The sequence below is a fragment of the Ostrinia nubilalis genome, chromosome 11 (assembly GCF_963855985.1).
Source record: "Ostrinia nubilalis chromosome 11, ilOstNubi1.1, whole genome shotgun sequence".
Classification (NCBI taxonomy): Eukaryota; Metazoa; Arthropoda; class Insecta; order Lepidoptera; family Crambidae; genus Ostrinia; species Ostrinia nubilalis.
The window spans coordinates 10,802,712-10,816,604 of NC_087098.1; positions in this window are offsets into that span (position 1 = coordinate 10,802,712).

A 13,893-nucleotide genomic window follows, 5' to 3' on the forward strand; every position below is an offset into this window, starting at 1 on the left:
CCCGATGCGTTTAAATGCAGTCCTACTGCATGCACGGGATTACGCCTGGATCCGAGACGGTATAGGCAAGACAAACAGCGCAGGCGTTTAGTAAGATTAGTTCTAAGAGAACGGGGCTCTGCCTCTTGAATAGTAGAGATTTCCGTTTGTGAATGGGCCAAATATTTATGTAAGGAGCCTGGTGGTTTAGTAACAAGAGAAATTCACGTAAGCCCGGAGTATTAAGGGCATTAACCGGGCCGGGAACAGTCTGCGATAATAAACCGATTTATCCTGATTCAAATAGTGCTTACGTCAGAGGTTTGGAGCTAGGGAATAAGGAAGCTGTATCGGGGACGAAAATAGTTAAAGCCTATACAAAAATGTACTTTGTGGCCATTGAATTGGTGTGTCAAAATCAAAAAAAAATCAAAATCAAAATTATCTTTATTTGTTTAGACTAATTAAATGTCATCTGGTACATTTAATAATGCAAATTGGATTACCTACTTTTCATACTATTAACTTACTTTTCATCACGAATATTACAAAAACATTTTGTTAAGAAAATCTTAGTAGGACTTTCACAAAATATTTTTACTTTCCTAACCTGAAATTAAATTTGGCTGTTCATCACGAAATCACTTTTGAAATTATACTTCTAGATACAAAACTATAACTGTACCTAATCAGTTCCAAATTTATGATTCCAATCAAATCCTAATTGAAAAACTTCCACAAAACTTACTTCTGACTAAAAGTAAAAGCAGTTCTAATATAAGATTCGTATTTTGAACAAAGCTCGCTTATTTCGCCGTGCAAAAGTTAATTATCCAAAGTCACTGTTGTGCAATTTCACGTTTGGATCCAGCTACATTTTAATTTCAGACGCCAACTGAGCAAGAGAAAGAGTCACATTGTCGAGGCATCTAAGAATTGGAGGAGTGCAACGAGTATGGTGACCGTCCTTACTAAATACTTCACACAGTCGCTGGTTTTTTAGAAATGCCAACTTTAGTTATTCAGCAGTACACTCACTTTACATATTCACCATCATCATCAGACGTCCACTGCTGAACATAGGCCTCCCCCAATGACTTCCACATCGCACGGTTGGTAGCGGCCTGCATCCAGCGCCTTCCTGCTACCTTTATCAGGTCGTCGGTCCATTTTGTGGGTGGACGTCTCACGCTGCGTTTTCCAGAACCTTGCTGCCCCATCGGCCGTCAGTTCTGCATACTGTGTCCTGCTCATTGCCACTTCAGCTTGCTAATCCTTACTGTATTATGTAGCTACTATGTAGGTAGGTAAGTGATAAATATAGGTTTTAGCAAAAATACATCTCGCATTTGCAACGAGTGTTCTTTAACTTAGAAATAAATAAATCCATCAACTTTTCTTATGAGATAATTACCTCATTATCATGATTTAATCTTCATGTGTTTCTACCCAATGTTTTTTTATTTGATTTCAGATTATATTCATATTTAAACATAATATTTGATAGGACACGAGCTGGAATATTCTTGGAATTCTTCGCATTCTCATACAAATCGCCACGAGCACACTACGCAGTAACATGAATAGAGTTATTCAGTTTTTCTCAACACGTACCACTTAGGTCTCAACCTCTCACCTCTCTTGGCGACCCTAAACGCAAGTCTTAATCTCCGAGCTCCGCGACTGCCCTAATGATATCTCAAGATGCTCTTAAGAGCCCATACATAACACTCTATGAGACGTTTTTAAAATTTAAGCCAACGTTAATGCGTCCTCCGCTGTTTACTGTAAATACTTATTCAAATTTGTTGCCGAGTCCACAATGCGGGGTCCGCTTTTGTGATACAGGAATTAGCATAACACGAGGTATTCAATGGACAAAGTAACCGGTATAAAATGAAATTTTACGGTTTACCCTTATATTGAAAAAGGGAGGTCGAGTTAGGATATAATAAAATGTCTACGTGCTCTGCGGCTCGCCTTATGGGAACTGAATATTTTACACAGCATTGACGAGATTGTTAAACCTGTTTTATGTTGCCCTTGTTTTTTAGTATTTTAAGGGAGAAGTGACTTTTGAAGGTGCGTTGAAGTTTTGCCGCGGTGATAAAGCATGTTGCATTTTTGGCATACAATATAGGATATCACTAGCAAACACCATACATGATACTTAAACTTAAACTGAGCATAGGCGTCCCCCAATAATTTCCATTAAGACCGGTTGGTAGCGGCTTGCATCCAGCGCCTTCCTGATACCTTTGTTAGGTCATCGGTCCACCTTATGGGTGAACGTCCTGCTCTGCGCTTTACGGTTACTGTTATTTTTAAAACACACTTTGACCCAAAACAAAAAATGATTGATAATAATGTTACAGTTCTTCTAAAAAGGCCTGAAAGTAAAACGTTCGCAGGCAAAACATTCCCCAGCGAAACATTTTAATATGTTTCTTAAACAAATTAAAGTTCACAAACATTTTCGCAGTTTTATTTGAACAAAAATTATTACTTCATCGATTTTGGAAGTTTGATTAACGATAAATTTCATAATAAACTGTGCTTCGCCCGAGTCTAAATACTTTATTTTGTTCCACGATGCTCGCGGGCATTCTCCATTATTAAAACGAATTGTTTTCTGAACTTTTAATATTAAAACGGTACGCTCTTGGACTTTCCTTTCGCTTGTTTTTGTCGATAAAAAAAACGCGACTTAATAAAAATCGTTACGCAAAAATCTGTTTATAAACTCGTTATGGAATCCTTGAAGTGCAGAATATATTAAATTCATAAAATGCTGCCTGTCTTAAAGGCTTATTATTGGATTTATTTAAAAAAAACCTCCATTTACTTCTTCTATCGATGTATTGCACAATTTAAGGGTTCCGTAGCGAGAAAATCAAACCTGGGACTATCGGATTAAGAGAGCCTAACCACTAGACTACGAAGGCGTTTACCACTTATTTCTCCTTTTATCGTGTGGTTTGTAACAACTCTAGTGACAGATATAAAAGACGACATTAACTTCTGAACTTACGACATGCCGTTTTCATCATCATTAAAATTTCAGCACAGAACTTCCACTGCTGATGATAAGCCTCCCCCAACTTACACAGATTTTTTTTTTAATAAAAACTAGCGGCCGCCCGCGACTTCGTACGCGTGGATCCCGTTTTACCCCCTTATCTATCTTACGCGGTTTAGATTTTTTCATACAAATGTTTTTTCCCGCTAACTCTCGTTCCTGTGGGAATTTTGCAATATCCTGTTGTAACTAAGCTTTAAGTTTACTAAGGTACCTGCATGCCAAATTTCAAGCGTCTAACTTAAGCGGTTTAGATTTTTTATACAAAAGGATTTTCCCGATAATTCCCGTTCCAGTGGAAATTCTTAAGTATACTATAACCTACCTAGGAGTATGAAGAATAATTGTACCAAGTTTCGTTAAAATCCGTCGATTAGTTTTTGTTTCTATAAGGAACATACAGACAGACAGACAGACAGACAGACAAAAATTTTACTGATTGCTTTTTTGGCATCAGTTTCAATCACTTATCACCCCCTGATAGTTATTTTGAAAATATATTTCATGTACAGATTATTGACATCTCTACAGATTTATTATAAGTACAGATATAGATTAAAATTACTAATAGTCCCGTTAGCCCCTCGTACTAAGCTAAATATGCTTGTATCACGAGTGAGCTCACCACAACAGTCGAGCGGCGGGGTCTGAACCCGCGTTCCCCGGATCACGAGTCGGCCAGTCCGACCCCTTCACCGTTCGGCTATCGTGGCTGTAGCATGCACGCACAGTAAAACTTTCATATTTTTAAGAAAACTTTACCACTAAATTGGATATTGCAAAAAACTAAGATTTTAATGAGTCTATTATCTTCAAGGCTCTTTAAAATTCAAGAGACGACCTACCCTACGTACTAATGTAATCTTCTTTTTACAGAAACGTCAAAGAAAACACGTAGCTCATTATTTTAGCTATTTCAACTCAATCCAGTCTAAATTTCACAAAAGACAGTCCTCGTCTACTCATAGATATAGTTAATTACATTTGAATTAGTATTCAGTTCATTCATCGTTGAATTCAAAGCATTGAAAAGGCCCCGGCGGGAAACTTCGATCGGAAAAACATTCCGTGAGGAAAAGTTTTCCATGTTGTTTTAACCTTTAACCGACGAGGTGCGGTCTCACAGACCGCTCCGGTTTTTGAAATTTCTGGATTGCAATGTTCTACTTACTCCCGTGTCCCGAGCGTCTCAGTACCTTCGAGTTTAGTTGCCCAAACGCCATTACAGGTAGCGGTTACATCGACGAGGGCAGTTTTAATAAGATAATTCGATTTAAAGTTCAACAGCGGTCTGTGGGACCGCACGTCGCAGACTACGTGACATTTTTGTACCATACTGAAACTGGCGTTTTTGTTTTAGACGACTAATTTTTCGTAAAAATGATGGATCCTGGGCCACCACAACCTAGGAAAAGACATTTCCTAATGATATATTGATATTTGAACATAATATTATGTAAAAGATGGTAGTCCGTAAAAAAATACCGCGAAACGGGTTGGTAAAGAAAACAGTGACATGTATTCTAGGCTCTGACATGCCAAATCAGCCTGATGTCATTGCACCAGCTGCAAAAAAGACGTACATTTTAGTCCACCTAAATTGAAAACGAAATAATCTTACAGGTGTTACCTATGCATTCCGAAAATGCTTGACATGCGGTAAAAAAAATGTCCTGATTTTGCCTGATGTTTACCCTACGTCAATTTTTTTTGTGCATGTAATTTACGTGTCATTTATTTTTATTTTATTCATTATGTTCACTATATTTAGGAAGGAGTATAGTTTTTCTTGCTTTGATTAAAATTTACAAGTTATATAGGTATTATTGAGCTCTAGTGTAATTTCAATGAAATTAAGGGTCAAAAAAGTTTTAGCCATATTTAAATAAAAAATATACATTGATTCCTCGCAAATTATACGTATGTTTATTTGTAATACTATAATGTTCTCAAAAAATATAAAACCAATATACTTTTATACAAAAAAATATTACTTTTTGAATAAACAGTATAGCGGTCCCACAGACCGCACGTCGCAGACGGCGTGACAAAAAAATCACGTCGTCGGTTAAAGGTTAATTGAGGAAAATTGGCCGTGTACTTAAGTTTTGCAGATAAAGTTAAATGGCACCGTACTTTGTTACAGTTTCAATTGAAGGTGTATTTTTAGCATTTAAAATTAATAATTGTATGATGCCATGTTGTGAAGGACGAGTTAAATCTTAAGTATTTAACAGTCCATATGCTTTAAATTGTTCACTCTCTACAGTCTAGTATTTATGGCGGTGTATGGGTTAATCAGTAAGCTAAAACTAGGAAAGTGACTATCTCAATAAGAAAGAGTAGAATTTTCATATGAAATCATTCACAAACATCAACGATTACTAACTATAATTATGCACCGCCTTATAAATGTTGCGCTTTGTCTTACACTCGACTTATTTCAGTTAGATTCTAATGAAGCAAATAGAACGTAACACTAATATTTCGCATTAAAAAACCTAAGTAGGCGCATTGTCCTAAAATATAACTAGGTTTTGTTCTCTTGCTCACTAAAATTAAACGTCAATCGTTATGTCAGAGCCAGTGCACCGTAGTTTGTTATTTGAATTTAGTGATTCCCGATGTTCGAAAATTCTAAATATCGATAAGTCGGTTTTACCAAAAGTCTTTCTAGTAAAGGTCGCGGGAAGAGCCTGGATGCGGGCAGCGCAGGACCGTGCATTGTGGAAAACCTTGGAGGAGGCTTTCGTCCAGCAGTGGACGTTATTTGGCTGAAACGAACGAACGAACGAATAAAAAGTCTTTCACAGTGAAAAATTTTACCGAAAGTCTTTCATATAAATATAGAATGAAAAACATAGAACAATTAAATAAAAAATTATGAAACTGCTATTTCTTTGTCATAGTATTAGCTGTAAGGAATGACTAGGTATCTTTTATTTAAAATGCTGTAAAGATAATTTTATTTTTGAAGTTTTACAATACGTTTGTTGGCATTACAACGGAAACAATCTAAGTTACCTGTGGTTAGTTACACGGTAACACCCTGTTAATAACAAGTTTATGAATTGTCAGCCTTCAGGAGCGTAAGCTTATCGCTATCGATAAAACTTCTGTCACATCTCTAACTTCAATTACCAAGTCTTTATTTTCCAGGAATTTTCTATAACACGCGTCTTTTATTGGAATTTTTAATTTACCCACCGACTGGTGTTCCAAAGCCCTCATTATAATGTCCAGCCATGTTTTTAATAAAGTGTCATATGCCTTTAGAATGGTCAGCCTTTTGAATTCTAGCCGTTTTCTAATACCATGTTTTATAAATTACTAGCTTTCCGCCCGCGGCTTCGCCCGCGTGGAATTTTGTCTGTCACAGAAAAACTTTATCGCGCGCGTCCCTGTTTCAAAAACCGGGATAAAAACTATCCTATGTTCTTTCCCGGAACTCAAACTATCTCTATGCCAAATTTCATCAAAATCGGTTGCGAGGTTTAAGCGGGAAAGCGTAACAGACAGACAGACAGACAGAGTTACTTTCGCATTTATAATATTAGTTGGGATTAGGTCTGCATGAAAATGTTAATAATTAAATTTTAAGAACACAAAATGGCCAACTCGCTACGTAACTGTGTAGCTATCGGTAGGTAGGTACAGTTAATCTTTTTATGGAAAAATGAAAAATAATAACTTAAAATAACAAATGTTAATGTCCTGAACAAACTATTTCGTCGTTTCAGTCGAAAGACGTCCACTGCTGGACAAAGGCCTCCCCCAAGGATTTCCACAAAGACTGGTCCTGCGCCGCTTGCATCCAGGTACTTCCCGCGACCTTCACCAGATCGTCGGTCCACCTAGTGGGAGGCCTGCCCACGCGACGTCTTCCAGCTCGTGGTCGCCACTCAAGAACTTTCCTGCCCCAGCGGCCATCAGCTCTTCGAGCTATGTGCCCCGCCCACTGCCACTTGATTTTAGCGATTCTGCGGGCTATGTCAGTCACTCTGGTTCTCCTACGGATCTCCTCATTTCTGATTCGATCACGCAGGGAAACTCCGCTACAAACTATTTACCTACCATTATTTTCTTACCTATAACATTATGTGTAACAGTTAACCCAAATACAATCTTAAAACTTGCAAACTTCGTTCAATTTCCGATCGTTCGCTTAACAGAGATTATATCCAACCGTGCAAATTTATTTGCAACTACATGTAGCGGAATTGCTTCAAACGCAGTTCGAATGAACTACAATCACAGTTTTTCAGAATTGAAAGCGGGATATGCAAAATAGTGGAGCTAGTGTGACCATGTTTTTGGAACTGAAACACAATCATAATCGCGTAATTTACAGTCGTACGTTTCAGCCAAATTCCTTCCACCTTCGGCCTGATCGTCACTCACCATCAGGTGAGATACAGGCCAAGAGCTTCCTCGTTGTGGATAAAAAAAAATGCGTTCACTGCTGGACATCACGATAGCAATTTTTGGGCTTCATTGCATAATGAAACTTCAAAAGTAAAAACCCAGATTGTTTATTATGTACAGTTAACGTAAATAGTTCGTGTCACCCATAGTAGCCAAAAATATCGCAACACGTCTTTGTTACAATTGGAATAAGGTTGTGTCAACTTTTTGGCCACTTTCGGTGTCACGAACTATTTGACACTGACTGACCTACCAATTCCTGCTCTGATGACAATATCTAACACAGTCTCAAGAAGACCGAATGTTAATCCAATGTTTGGTCACACTACCAACGGCCAAAGTTTCCGTCGCACTCAGCTAGCCAGCGGCCGGTCCCGATACGGTTTGACAATGCACATGCAAATTCATCCTGCTGCAAAGAGCATTCTAGAAAGTTTAATGACGTCGCCAAGTTCCACGATCCTGGCAATTATATTGTGCAAGCTTATTTGAATCAAGTTTCGATGTTTTTGAAACTAATATCAATTACTGTAAGTACCGTATCGTACTCTTCTAGATTTATGTTTTCTTTGTCAGATAGTGACAAAATAATTATAATTTTCATGACAAACAACCTATCGTTAGTGAATACGGGCGTCTAAGTAGGTCAATTATCTAGAAAAATATTTCATAAAATGTAATATTAACGTAATATTTAATGCCCGTTTCTCTTAGTTTTCTAATTAACTCAACCTTTATTAAGCTCCCTAGGTATGACATGAAATTAATTTTTAAATATTTTGCCATTAAAGCCTGAGTAATCAAATGTAGAGTTCAACTTTACGGCGTGTACAGATCAAGCGATTATTTAAACGTCGTCGTTCAAATAACGCTTTTGTTTCAAGCTGGACTTCGAAACCGAGTGCCTCATGGCCTTTATGGGTAAGGACTGCGAAATAATAACTGTTATAAACAAAAGGTAATCGTATGTGTAGTTTTGAGTTTCGTAACTAATTATGAGTAGGTAAGTATTGAGGTAGTTTTCTTTGACCATCAATATCCCAGAAACTCACTTCGCTCGCACACTTGAGCGATTCAAAATAAAATTGTCAATTGGTTTATAAATTCAGATACGAGTAATCACAGACTTGAATCAAGTATCCAACAATATCAAGTTTGAAAACAGTTAAAAACGTTATTTAAACTTAAAACGTGATACCAAAACGCTCAATCTGTATGGCACTAATATTAATTATGAATGTTAAGTAATGTTTTAAAAAGTCCATTAGCCTACATTTTTAATAAACACATTTTAGAAAAATGTTTAACATTAAAGTGGCTCAGTGCGTAATCCTAATAATCCAATATTGCAGAATTAAGTTTTTAATTAATTTTCTTTCGAAATTCACGGCTTAGTTTCCTCGCCTCGGGCGATCTTGAGAACAATATTGAGTTCTGAATCTTCATAGCTCCAATATTGATTCTCCATTGGTGAAACAAAAATGTTTTCTTGGAACGTGTTATTACTTTTATAAGCTTTATCGTAGGGAATTGTTTCTCGATTCGCTTGAACAAGAATCCACGTTTTAATGATACATTTCGTATATTAGTGGAAGAGAGTGAATTCCGTAAGAGTAATTGCCTTGAATCATTTTGTATTGGAGTAAAAGTCCTTGATTCGTTTATTTTTAACTTAGTCGCCTCTTACGACATCCACAGAAAGAGTGGGGGTGATCTTATTCGAACTCTGCCCGATCAGGCGTCCCCAACCCATCTGGCTATCGTCTCTACATAAGAAGAACAAGGAAGAAGAAAAAAGAAGAAGGGAAAAGAAGAAGAAAAGAAGAATACCCTGATGATGGTAACGATGATACTAATTCTTATAAAGGTAGCATTAACCTTTAACTATAGTCGTGAAAAAATAATCACACTCCCATGGACGTCGGGTCTCACAGACCCCTATCTAAAATTCTTCATAATTTCATATCTGAACCAATTTGAATTTATCAAAGAGTTGATATATATCTAATAACTATTAATAAAGGATCTAGTAGTAAATTAATCAATTTTTAATCATTATTTAATTATTTTTTGGCAAATTTAAAAAACATAGACGTTTTTCAGTGTTAATTGACTTAGCATCACATATAGGCTCCTTAATTACAGTCGATTAATAATAAATCAAAGTAATATTTTTTTCCTTGCTAATTAATAACCGTGTAACATAAAAACATAAACAAAATTTCTGAAAGACATAAAATAAAAATTTTGACAAGGGTTAAACTTACAAAAATTATAAACAGTGGCCTAGAACACTAAAGACAAATTATCTCTACAGGCATGTGTCATCTTTCTTTGAGAGCTTTGATAGGCAAAATATACACCATTCAGAATCGGAATCGGCAGCAATGGTACCTTCTAAGACATCTAAACTCAAAAGAAGGATCGTCTACAAGTAAAACTTACTTCTGGAATGTTACTTAGATAGTTGGGCTAATAATATATCTGATGTACTCAGATACTTTCTACCATTATGTATTCTTAAACTAAAACAATTTACAACATATTATAATGATATACTATAAAAAAATTATAGTTGACAAGTCACATCCATACAAGTATGTATGTATGGAAATTATAGTCATCGGGTCTCCCAGACCCCGATAAAATTTTGGATGGTTATTACTCACGTAATAAGTGCCGGAAGACGCGATTTTATGCCTCCTCGGTCCTAACACAGTTAATACTGAAGCTACTGAGATGGTCGAGAGCAGCACGTGTCGGGAAGGTATTTAAACCGAGAAATTGAAAAGGGGGGTGGGCCTCTGAGACCCGACGTCCATAGTTAAAGGTTAAACATGTAATTATGTTTATACTTTGTACAGTCTGTCTGGATGAAATTTGCAAAAGTGATCATCTTAACTGAAACTTGGATACAATCGGAACTAGATGGAAAATACTACAGTCTACCCAACTACAACCACATATTCAACTACCGACATGATAGAATAGGAGGAGGCGTTTCCATATATTTGCACAAGAGCATAGATTTTGAAATAACCGAAAACAAACACAAAGATAGTAATCACTACTTGTGGATATTTCTACCACGATTTTCTCTACACTTGGGAGGTGTTTACAAGCCAGGCGATACAAATCATAAAGAATTTCTTGAAATATTTAGCCAACAGCTGGAAATAAGAAAGCGATCAATCGTTTTTGGGGACTTCAACCTGGATTTGATTAAAAGCGACACTCCTACCACACAATATTTGTGCACACTTGAAGATACAGGATATGACGTACTAAACAAAATAGAAAAAGAATATTATACTCGGCGAACTGAATCTACAAACACTATAATCGACCATATCCTGACAGACCTAAATAAAAATTCATTCAATGTCTCGCTAATTGATTCTGCTATGTCCGACCACAGACAGATCTACGTGGAGGTCCTTAAATGCAAGACAAAGACCAAACCAAGGATTCAGTACGAAGCGATGGATTACGATAGACTATATAAGAGTATTGAAAAATCTGAATACATAAACGAAACGAATAATTATACATACTTAGAAAATTTCATAAAAACACATATTAAGCAAAATAAAATAAGAAAAATCAAGATAATGAACCTACCGAAGGATGATTGGATTAATAAAGAAGTTATTAGCATGATGAACAATAGAAACATGCTTTGGAGACGACTACAAAACAGTGGTGGCGACGAAACCCTGAAAAAAGAATTTACAAAAGTAAGAAATCAGGTCCAGCTGAAAATTCGCAAAGACAAGAGGAACTATTTCTACAATAAATTTCAAGACTGTAAAGAGAACCCAAAGAAGATGTGGGAAGTTATCAACTCCCTGGCTATGAACAAGACGAAAAGTAACTATGTCCCACCCAAATTAGTTTTAAACTCACAAACTATTACAGACGGTGAGAAAATTTGTGATGTGTTCAATGAGTTTTTCTCTACCGTTGGTACGGAGTTGGCCAGTAGGATTCCACTGAAATACCATCAGGACTCAGGTAACAAACTTATGTACAAACATGGACATCAACACGACATTACCCTTATAACTCTTAAACATTGTACCACTAAGGAAGTAGCAGACGTAGTAGATAGCCTAGATACCAACACCAGTACTGGCGTAGACGGTATTAGCACAAAGTCAATAAAATGTATTAAGCATATTATAACCGCACCCTTAGCAGACTGCATAAATAAGTGTTTTGATCTTGGTATATTTCCTGACAATCTGAAGCTGGCTAAAGTGTCCCCTATTTATAAATCTGGTCCAAAAACTGATCCCGGAAATTACAGGCCAATTTCGGTCCTACCGGTACTATCCAAGGTTTTTGAAAAATTAATTTACTTTCGTTTGAATGAGTATTTGTGTGAAAAAAGGTTTCTCATAGACCAACAATACGGCTTTAGACCGAAATCAAATACGCTATCTGCAGTAACCGACTTAATAACAAATATAAAAACCAAAATAGACGAAAAACAAATTTGTTTAGGGATCTTCATAGATCTAAAAAAAGCCTTCGATACCGTGTGCCATACTAAACTTCTGGAAAAGTTGAGTAATCTGGGTGTCACTGGATCTGCCTACAACCTACTCGCATCCTATCTTTCAAATAGAAGTCAGATTGTTAGGATGGGTGACTATGAAAGTGCGATTTGTAATATAACATGCGGCGTTCCGCAGGGCTCAATACTGGGACCCCTCTTATTTCTAATTTATATCAATAACATAAACCAAATCGGTCTGAAGGGTTATCTAACTTTATACGCTGATGACACTTGCTTATTCTATTTTGGAAAATGTATACATGAAATCATAAATGACGCACAAAATGATCTAAATATCGTAAACGAGTGGTTTCTATATAACCTACTTACTATAAATACATCCAAGACATCGTTTATGATATTTGTTGCTAAAAATAAACAGTTACCTCAATTTACCCCCTTAAAAGTTAACAACAACATCATCAGTCAGTCTAGTAGTGAGAAATACCTAGGATTAATATTAGATGATCAACTTACATGGAGACCCCACATTGACCATGTGCGGTCGAAGCTTACAGCACTTTCTGGCGCCTTGCGTAGAATGGGTAACTGTCTCCCATTAACAATAAAGCATACTGTCTACAACGCGTTAGTGAAACCTCATTTGGAGTATCTTGTGGAAATCTGGGGATCGGCATCAAAAACGCACATTAAGGATCTACAGATATCACAGAATAAAATAATAAAAAGACTTTATAACTTTGACTTTTTAACACCTACAAAACAGCTTTATACAAAAACAAACTTTTTCGATATAACACAACTATACACTTACAACTTGTGTTTATTGATCAAAAAAATTCTGGAAAACACTATTCAAACAAATATAACTCTTACTAAAAAAACATTCACACACAGTTTAAGAAACACAAACAAATTATTTCTTCGTCAACCGAGAACAACAAGGTATGGAAAAAAGAATATAATATATGAAGGTGTTCAACTATATAATAAACTTCCGGATTCAATCAAAAATAGTGAAAGTATACAAATCTACAAACGAAAACTCAAAGAACATATACTAACTATTACTTGAATGACAAATTAATTTAAAAACTAAATCTTACACCTACTTATAAAGTGAATAAAACGTAAAACAATAAATTAAAATACATAATCCTCTATTATTTTTTGCAATCTAATTATGAAACTTTCATCTGTAGAAAGACTCATAAAATACATTAAATAAATAAATTAATTAATTAATAAATTAAATATATAAACTTATTTTGAAATATAAACTACAAAAATATAATAACTAAACAACTATTTGTAAATATGAAATTTGGTACACTGTCTCCTACACTACACAACTCCAATGCTCACTGTTAACTTGCCAACTTGGGCGAACCAAACACTATCCCTCCCGCACAGTTTTCTACGAGTACCCGAACAGTAAAAATAAAAAAAAATCTCGTATTCTTTTACAATCTTATTTATTTAGTAGGTGGATACTTACTCACTACACCTAGTCACACCTACCTAGTCCTGACTGAGTAAATGATAGTTAGTTTGAGGGCCATTATTTCTGTGTCAACGGAGTTGCAGATCTGATGTTTACTTATTCGAAATAATGTTAATAATTATTTATGTACCTACATTATTTTTTTGTGGGCTTTGCGCATGCTTCGTCACAAGACAATTGTTGTAAATTATTATAATCTCATGTAAGTGAACTACCCTGTTCTTATGAGAATAAAGATTCTTTAAACCGAAATAACGACAAAATGAAAATGTTCCCTAAATTATTGCTACGACTGAAACCATAAAACAAATAAACGTCCGCTTTCTTCACAACCCATTGGACCATTTGAAGATTTATTGTCCCCATCAGACACGCCACAAATTG